We start from the raw sequence: 10,006 nt of genomic DNA on the forward strand, positions 1-10,006 counted from the left end.
GCGACATAGCCATTACGCTAACTGCTGGTTCCCCCAGCGTGAGTTTAAGCTGCTGGATTCAGGACTTGAACTGCAGTCGACTAGATGGGAATCCAGTGACATAACCATTATGCCATCTGCTGGTTCCAGTCCACATGTTTTAATAGCTGTTTTTAAAAAATTATAAATAAGATTTTTTTTAAAAAAAGAAACTCTATTATGTAGAGCTCTTAGTAGGTCTATTTTTTGTTGTTGTTGTTGGGAGAGGTTTTTGCTATAGGGTGCGTGTGCTCACCAGAGAGACAGGGAGAGACAGAGAGACAGAAAGTGAGAAATAACCCCCCAGGGAGGATGGCCACGCTACAATCTCTTCTCCTCCATTCTCCTCTTGGGATCTTGGGCACACACGCACACATGACCGGTGTGAGTTTAAGCCACTGGGTCCGGGACTCGAACTGCGTCGACTACATGGGAGTCCAGTGACATAGCTATTACTCCAACTGCTGGTCCCAGTAGGTCTATTTTTTTTTTTTGAGAGATTTTCGCTATAGGGTGCGTACACTCACCAGACAGATAGAGAGAGACATAGAGACAGAAAGAGAGAAATCACCCCCCAGGGGGGATGGTCACGCCGCAATCCCTTCTTCTCCATTCTCCTCTCGGGATCCTGGGCACGCACGCACACGCGCTTGGTGTGAGTTTTAAGCCACCGGGTCCGGGACGCAAACCGCGGTTGACTACGTGGGAGTCCAGCGACATAGCCATTACGCTAACTGCTGGTTCTCCTCCCAGTAGGTCTATTTTTTTTAACAGCTAAGCTGGGAGTCTGTGATAAGGGAGGAAATGGAAAGGTCTGTTTCTCACATCAATCAATACACAGAAAATTCACCTCCTAGGAGGAGGGTGGTCACATAGCTTCCAAAGTCATAGATTCTGAGGTTTAAATCCTGGACTCACCAGTTATACAAGGCTAACGTGGGGTAAAGCTAGATGTTCCAAGAACCTACCAAAGATTGCACAAGTGATAGCTGTTGTTCCTAGACTCAGTCAGGACTGTTCTGATGACAAGAGAAAACTTAGCTCAGGTGCCAGATGCTGATGCTGAGGTAACGAGATACTCTTCAGTGTTGGACCCACATGGGAAGGTCCTGGGGTTCACGTCCCGGGGCCACCTTGTGCATGCAGAGTGCACGTGTGTGTGCCTGTGATCTGAGCTGTCTGAGGCTGAGGGAGGGGATGGATCATGGAGTAGGGACCCTGTTGGAAGTGCCTGTTTTTCCTGTCTCAATCTCTCTTGTGAAAGAAATCAATGAGTATACTTAAAAATAAAAAAACACAGTTCAAACTTGCTTTAGACAAAAAAATTGCCATGCAGTAATAAAAGAGTAGGGTATAATTTTGTGTTTCTAGCATGGCTAGATCTAGGCACCATAAGGTTGCCACTGGGAATCTGACTCTCATTCTGGGTTCTGCTTTTTTCTTGGTTTTGGCTAAAGGGCACATACGCTTGCCAGAGTGAGACAGAGAGAGAGAGAGAGAGAGAGATTGAGAAATCAAGAGGAGTGGCCATGAAGCAATCTTCTCCCTTCTCTCAGGATTTTGGGCATGCACGTACATGTGCCCAGTGTGATTTTCAAGCTCTCAGATCCGGGACTCAAACTTCAGTGGGCCATGTGGGAATCCAGCACCTTAACCACTATGTCATCTGCTGGCCTTGCAGTTTGGCAAACTCTTTACATTTGCCCTCCCCATTTCCATCTCAGACTCCAGTCCCCAGCAGAGCTCTGGGCTCCAACCTGTACACCACCCCTGTCACAGCCCTTCAGTCCCTCAGCCTGTCCATTCAGCCTCCAAACACCCCTGCCGTGTCTCTCCCCCATCGTCTACCATGGGTCCAGCCCTTCCTTTACTCCTATCCACCCTCACCCCTGCCTCTACTCCCTCTAATCCACCCTCCATAGAGCAGCTGGAGAGATTTTTTTTGTTTTGTTTTAAGAATTATTTTATTTCAGGACCAGCAGATGGCCTAATGGCTATGTCGCTGGACTCCCATGTAGTTGACTGCAGTTCGAGTCCCAGACCCAGTGGCTAAACTCACGCCAGGCGTGCGTGCGTGCCCAAGATCCTGAGAAGAGAATGAAGGAGAAGGGATTGCGGCATGGCCATTCCCCCGGGGGGTGATTTCTCTCTTTCTGTCTCTCTCTGTCTTTCTGGCAAGTGCACACACTCTAAAGCAAAAACTTCTCCAAAAAATAAAAAAAAAGAGTTATTATTTTTTAAAAGAATTTTTAAATTTATTTTATTTGACCAGAGAGGAACAGAATGAGAGAGAGAGAGTGAGAAAAGTGAGAAAGCAAGCCGCCAGGCTCAGGGATTCGAACCATGGTCTGCCATGTCCAGCACCCTTGACCACCAGGCCATCTGCCGGCCCCAAAAAGAATTATTTTATTCGAGGCCAGCGGGTGGCATGGTGGTCAAAGGCGCTGGATTCCCACATGACTGACCACGGTTCGAATCCTAGACCTAGTGGGTTGCTTTTTCACATTCCCTCTCTCTCTCTTTCTCTTGTCTAATTAAAAAATAATATAATAAATAAAGTTAAATAAAATAATTAAGGAATTATTTATTTTAAACATTTATTCTTTAATCATTTTATTTAACTTTATTCATTTATTTATTTATTTTAATTTGACCAGAGAGGGATAGAGTGAAGGAGGGAGTAAGTGAGAAATCAAGCTGCCAGGTCTGGGACTCAAACTGTGTGAGTCCAGTGCCCTTAACCACCATGCCACCTGCCAGCCCTGAGAGATCATTCTTAAGTCGAAATCTGCATCTTCTGTTTCAGTCCCTTCCACCTTGGCTCCCAGAGGCCTCTAGACTGGGTCTAGGACTTGAACCATCATCAGTCATATGGGAATCTAATGCCTTAACCAACATGCTACCTGCTGGCCCTTAAGGTCTGCTTTTTTCTTGGACTGGCTTTCTTCTCAGGCAGGCTCTTCCTTCTGGTGGTAGAAATCCTGTAGAAGGTTCTCACTGACCTTGATTAGGCCACATGTCCATCCCTGAACCGATCACTGAGCGCCAAGGAATGCAGTGCTTCATTGGCCAGTCTTGAGCCATGTGTTTATGCTTGGAACTGGGAGTGGGACTGGGTCCTCTGAAACATAGGTCTAGGGTGCTACATGGACAAGAATGACAATCAGCTACGTTACAGATCCAGACAATAGGTAATGGTAAAGCTAGCGTTTGCTAGGTTTAAATCCCAGCTCTGCCATTTACTGGCTGTGTGACCTGGGGCAAATGCCTTCACTTTTTTGAGCTTCTGTTTTCTCCTCAGTAAAGCAAATATTATAACTGCCTTTACCTCATTGGATATCTTTCTTTCTTTTTAAAGAATCATTTTATTTAACTTTATTTATTTATTTTAATTTGACCAGAGAGGGACAGAGTGAGAGAGAGAGAGAGAAGAAAAGTGAGAAAGCAAGCCGCCAGGTCCAGGACTTGAACCGCGCAGTTGACCATGTGGGAGTCCAGCACCTTTAACCACCACTCTACCTGCCAGACCCTCTTTTTTTTTTTTTAAGTTTAATTTATTTTTTCCATGAGAGAGACAGAGACAGAGACAGAGAGAGAAAAACAGGCACCTCTGGTGGAGTCTTTACATCATGATCCAGCCCCACCCTCAGCCAGCCCAGATCATGGGCATCTGTGCACACCCAGCATGTACAGGGAGACCTTGGGATGTGAACCCAGGACCTTTCCATGTGGCTTCAGCATTGTGGAGAATTGCATTTCTACTGCACCACTGTAGCTGGACCAATTTCTTTTTTCTTTTTTAATTGCTAGCAGTGCATGCTCTCACCAGAGAAAGACAGCTAGAGAGAGGAAGCACCTCCTAACGATCACACCACAATCTTCTCCATCTCTCCAGCCTGTCAGGGTTTGGGACATAGTTTTCAAGCTGCCAGGACTGGGACGTGAACTGTGGTTGGCCAAGTGCGACCCAACTCCCTTAGCCATGAGGCTATGGGGTCACATCCAGATTTATTTACTTGAATTATTTAATTTTATTAATAAAAATAATAATTACTAATTTGCTATAGGGTTCATGTGCTCACCAGAAAGAGGTAGAGAGAGAGAAGGAAAGTGAGGAAGCAAGGCATCAGGTCTGGGACTTGAACTGTGGTTGGCCATATGGGAGTCCAGCATCCCAACCAACGTGCCACCTGCTGGTTCCTCCCAGACTTATTTTTATTTAACAAGTATTTACTGAGTACCTACTATGTGCTGGACACTATTCTAGGCCTTGGGGACACAACAGAGGACAAAACAGACATAAACCCCAGCGCTGGTGGGGCTAACATTCTAGGGAGGGAGACAACAACATAAAGATAGCTTGGGAAATAAAACACATTTTATAAGGTATTAAATGCTGGGGAGAAAAATAAAGCAAGGAAGAGGGGTGGAGAAGAGGGTGTTTATTGTTATCGTTATTGTTGCAATTCTGAATTGAGTGTTTGGAAGAAGACCTCGTTGAGAAGGTGATATATGACACTTGGAGGTTGAGAAGGTGATATATGACACTTGGAGGCAGTGAAGGGTTGAACATGTGAATGAATATCTGGGGAAAAATATTCCAGATGGTGAGAGCAGCAAGTGCAAAGGCCTTGCAGTAAGAATATGCTTGGTGTGTTGGAAAAACAGCAAAAGGTGGCAGCAGGTGGCATGGTGGTTAAGGCACTGGATCCCACATGGCTGACTGTGAGGTTTGGGTCCCAGACCCAGTGGCTTGAGAAACACGCCAGGTGCATGTGCGTGCATGCCCAAAATCCCGAGAGGAGAATGGAAGAGAAGGGACTGTGTCATGGCTATCTCCCCTGGGGGTTGATTTCTCACTTTCCCTCTTTGTTTCTCTCTGTCTCTCTGCACCCTATGGCAAAAATCTTAAAAATTAAAAAAAATATATATATATAGAGAGAGCGAGAGATACAAGGAAACTAGAGTTGATATTGTTGGCATTGATATTGTGGAAAACACCAGAATAGTGCCTATTATCTGGTACCTGGTGAACCTTATATCGTTGTTTTTCTTTTTTTTTTTTTTTGGAGAGATTTTTTTGCTATAGGGCGTATGTGCTCGCCAGACAGACAGAGAGAGACAGGGAGACAAAAAGTGAGAAATCACCCCCCAGAGGGGATGGTCACGCCGCAATCCCTTCTCCTCCATTCTCCTCTTGGGATCTTGGGCACGCTCGCACACGTGCCCGGCGTGAGTTTTATTAAGCCACCGGGTCTGGGACGTGAACTGCAGTCGACTACATGGGAGTCCAGCGACATAGCCATTACACTAACTGCTGGTTCCTGGTGAACCTTGTATCTTAATAGTGCTGTCTGATGGAGTTGTTCTCATTGTTCATTTCTCTCTTCTTTTTCCACCTCAGGAGCCTCAGCAAGATGATGAGAAGGGCTGAAATGTTGCCAAATCAGGTCCTTTTCTGATGGTGGCTGGGCTGGGGTAGGGTTGAGCAGGGTTAAGAGGGAAATACATAGACCTTGCCTTCCTGCGTTCTGGTCTGACTGTGTCTGCCTGCCTCTGCCACACTCACTTTCTGATGTTTGTGCAAGTCACCTGCATGTGCATGCTCCTGGCATCATCAGTGTTTGGACCCAGGACAAGGGTAGGGGCGGGGGTGGAGGCCAAACTTAGAATGTAAGGCTGGTCCTGTCTCTCGTAGTCTCACCTCAACTTCTTTTGATGTCAAGGACAGTTGTTTTTTTTTTTTTTTTTTTGAGGTCCTTCATTTCTCATGTCCTGGCTTGAGATATTTTTTTTTTCCTTTGTTTATTCTGAGAGAGGAGAGAGAGAGACATCACCCCTGACAGGGTACTGATGCTGTGATCCAGCCCTGCCTCAGCCGGTTTGGATCATGTGCTTGCCCAGCATACTCAGAGAGGTCTCCAGATACAAAAGAGTAACCTTCCCACGTGGGTTGGCATTGCAGAGCATCGAGTTTAATCCTGTACACCATCCAGCCCTCTTGAGATACACTTTGAAAATTGTCATCTTACTAGCATTCTTCAGGCTGAGAAGAAAACAGGAATTGTGGCCAACCTCAAACCCCTGACCTTCCAAACTCCATTGTACTTTACAACCCGCTTTCTAAGCCCACAGGTCTTAGAAGCCCATTTTTGGGAGGGCTCTCCATTGCCAGGGGAAGGGGACATACAGTGGACATTTATGGGCCCTGTACTCTGTCGCTGGCATGTGGGCTCACTGGTCACAGGCCAGGAGGTCTAGTGCACAGGCCCAAGAGTCAAACTAAAGTTTACCGCTTAGTTGCTGTGGGACCTCCAACAAGGGATGCTGCTTCTCTGAGCTTCAATTTCCTTTCCATAAAATAGATATCATGGAACCAGCAGGTGGTGTGGTGGTTAAGGCGATGGACACTCCCATATGGTTGACCATGGTTCTAGTCCTGGACCTGGTGGCTTGCTTTCTCACTTCCTCTCTCTCTGTGTCTCTCTCTGGTCAAATTAAAATAAAATAAATAAAATGAAATAATTATTTTATTTATTTATTTATTTTATGGAGAAGTTTTTGCTATAGGGTGCGTGTGCTCACCAGAAAGAGAGACAGAAAGCGAGAAATCACTCCCCACGGGGGATGACCACGCCCCAATCCCTTCTCCTCCATTCTTCTCTTTGGATTTTTGGGCATGCAAGCACACATGCCCAACATGATTTTAAGCCACCACATCTGGGACTCAAACCGTGGTCGACTACATGGGAGTCCAGCGACATAGCCATTACGCTATCTGCCGGTCCCAAATTAAATAATTCTTTAAAAAAAATAGATATCATAACATAACTTAATGGAATATCTGTAATAATTACATAACATTGGGTTGTTGGAAAAATGACACATTTTTGTAGAGAGAAACATAGAAAAAAATATGTCACGACTTTTCCAACAACCCAGTAAATTATGCCTGAGAAGGGATTAGCAGAAGGCCTGGCACAGAATTAGATTTCCGTTAGCAGTAAACGCCAGTTAGGAGTGCGTTTGCCTGTAAGTAAGAGCAAATTTAACTGCCAATGGCTCACGTGATAGAACAAATTTTCTCATGAACAGGTGGGAGGGTGCTGGAGTTGGCTGGCTGTCAGGAAATCGGGAATTTCTCTGTATTTCTTTTCTGCCATCATTACTGTGCTGTAGTTTCACTCTTAAGCTTCTATCCATCACTTCTGTATTCCAGCCAGCAGAGGGGTAAGGCAGGGCATGCCTGCTAGATCACCCTGCTTACGAGGAAAGCAAAATGTCTGGAGGCCCCACCCAGTCTTCTGTTGTGACTCCAAGACAGTGCCCTGGCCCTGCCCACTGCCAACCCCTCCTACTGGCTGCCTCCCACCTCCCCTTCAGCTCTGCCAGTTGCCTTTTATTTATGTATTTATTTGGTGGAATTTCCAAGCTGCCAGGTCCAGGACTCAAACCACAGTGGGACTCTAGCACCTTGTCAGTGTTTGGACCACACACAGGGTACTGACGCTATGATCTACCACACCATCCTGGGCCCGCTTGTCTTCCTTTTCTTAATCTTATTGATTTCTCTTTTCTTTTTGCTAAAGAGCATGTGTGCTCACTAGAGAGAGGGAAAGTGAGAAACCGCCCCTGAGGGAGATAGCCACACCACAATCCCTTCTCTCGTCTTCTTTGGACTTTGCGTGCGCACCTAGTGTGTTTTTCAAGCCGCGGGTTCAGGACTCAAACCAGTTAGTAGGCCATGTGGGATTCAGAGCCTTATCCAAAAGCCACCTGCTGACCCTCTCCTTGTTGATTATGCCTGCAATTTTCTACATCCTTTGCTATCACCTTTCTAGGCACAGTGGGGAGGGAAAGGGCACTGACAGGTCTCCCACCTCCCAGGGCCCCACCCCTTCTTCTTCCAGGACCCTTGTTCAGAACCACCTTGGAATAGATCAGTTTGTCTTCATAAACACTTGAACTCTGTCTTCCTTGCCAAGGTTGGGGAGGCTGGGAGCTCATGGTTTGGTTGTGTGTCGTAGTTATTTTGCTCTGACGGAAGAATGGGGGATGGATACAAGGCGGGCAGCGAAGAGATTACAAGTGCCATAACAGGGTGGTGGGAATGTTGCTAGAGAGAGAAAGCAGATGAGCTGCCAGGACGTGGGAACTGGAGCTCTGTAGATTTACCGAGTCTGGGCCACATTTCTGTTCCTATCAGGTGTGGATGCTTACCAGGTTTGGGGCATGCATATACATACCCTGTGTGTTTCTCAAGTCCCTGGCTCTGAGATAAATCACATGGTCGTCCATGTGGGATCCAGCTACCTCAACGACCAGGCATGGAGCTGCCCCATGAAGCCCTAACTTCTACATGACCTCTTCCTCATCTCACATTCCTAAGTTCAGAAAATCCTGCCTCAAAGTCTAGCTTTAGTCCTTCTTGCTATTGCTCAGCTCATTCAGCCTGGCAAATTGGGACATTCACAGGGGGAGCTCAGATTTTTGTGAAGTGCCCCCACCTTGGGTATCACCCCCTTGTGTTGTGCCATACCTCCCCACCCCTGCCACAATGGCTGGAGACTCTATGCCAAAAAGAGTGCGCGTTTTCCCCGAAGTTCTCTGTGTGATCCACATTTGGGTTCCTCTGAGATCTGTTGGGAACTGGCTGGGATGTGGGTGTTGGGACCACCAGATGGCGTAGTGGTTATGTTGCTGGACTCCCGAGATGTAGTTGACTACAGCTGACCTAGTAGCTTAAAACTCAGGTGGTGTGGTGATTAAGGACGCTGGACTCCCACATGGCCGATTGTGGTTTGAGTCCCGGACCTGGTGGCTTGCTCTCTCTCTCTCTGTCTCTCCCTGGTCAAATTAAAATAAATAAAGTTAAATAAAATAATTCTTTAAAAAAAAAAACTCACACTGGGCGTGTGTGCCTGTGTGCCCAAAATCCTAAGAGATTGGAGAAAAGATTGTGGGGTGGCCATCCCCCTAGGGGATGATTTCTAGTTTTCTTTCTTTCTCTCTGGCAAGTGTAGACACCCTATAGCAAAAATCTCTCCCTCCCCCCAAAAAAGGATGTGGGTGTCAGAGAGGGCCAGGTCTTCCTCTTCCACATTCAAATGCTGAGAGAGACGATTGGAGAACATGAATCCAGCTCTCGAAGCCTTCTCCTCGCCCAAATTATGAGCTCAGGCACACACAGACACAAACGTGAACACAGTGTCCTACAGAAATACACAATCCTCACCTAGGCCCCATTATCTAAAGGTACAGATGGGCACAAGCAGACACAGATGCCCACAGGCTAGCTGGAACATACCCACTAATACCTGCTTACACACAGACACGTGTCACACATGCAGCACCCAGATACAAACACCACTCCTGCCTCTCTTCCCTCTGTCCCGCCTTCTTTCCCTCCATGTATGGGTCTAGTGTGTCGAGCACTGTTCCAAGCACTGGGGACACAGCGGTGAACAAGTTGGACAAAAATACCCACCCTGTGGAGTTCACATTCTGGGGGAGACAATGAACTTAAGTAACCACAGTACTGTTTTACAAGGTATAAATTCTAGGGAACAAAGCCAGGGAGGGAATAAATAGTGCCACCGGCATCCTGCGTGTAGTTTTCTTGGGGTGATCAGAATGTGACATTTACCCTAAAAACTAGAAGGAGGCAAGAGAGTAGTTGAGCGTCTTAATAGCTTTTTTTTTCTTTTTTTTAAAATTTTTATTTTCTACATTAATTCACTATACACCATCACAACACACCAATGAATTTTCCATCCAAAATACACTGTGCATTGGTTCAATCCAGCACATCCACATACATGTTCTCAGCAAATAATTTTCCAATTCTTACATCCTGCATACCTTGCCCTTTGTCTTGCCATCCCTGATTCCCCATCCCCCACCCTCTGCTATGTCCCATCTTCCTCCTCCATTGTCCCTGGCATCCATGGTTGCCCTCCATGCCTTCTGCCCCCCCCCCATTCAATTG

The 10,006-nt window shown here is 46.4% G+C and overlaps 1 protein-coding gene across 1 annotated transcript in view; it reads left to right on the forward strand.

Moving 5' to 3' along the window:
* The window catches only part of SELENOV (selenoprotein V), a 17,820-nt gene extending 12,257 nt beyond the window's left edge, over positions 1–5,563 (forward strand). Inside the window, exon 9 of the mRNA XM_006140396.3 lies at positions 5,423–5,563. The gene's annotated coding sequence lies outside the window, so the exon portion shown is untranslated. The remainder of the gene's footprint in view (positions 1–5,422) is intronic.
* Positions 5,564–10,006: the final 4,443 nt, after the last annotated feature.

Source organism: Tupaia chinensis, unplaced genomic scaffold (genome assembly GCF_000334495.1).
Source record: "Tupaia chinensis unplaced genomic scaffold, TupChi_1.0 Scaffold000037_13, whole genome shotgun sequence".
Lineage (NCBI taxonomy): Eukaryota > Metazoa > Chordata > Mammalia > Scandentia > Tupaiidae > Tupaia > Tupaia belangeri.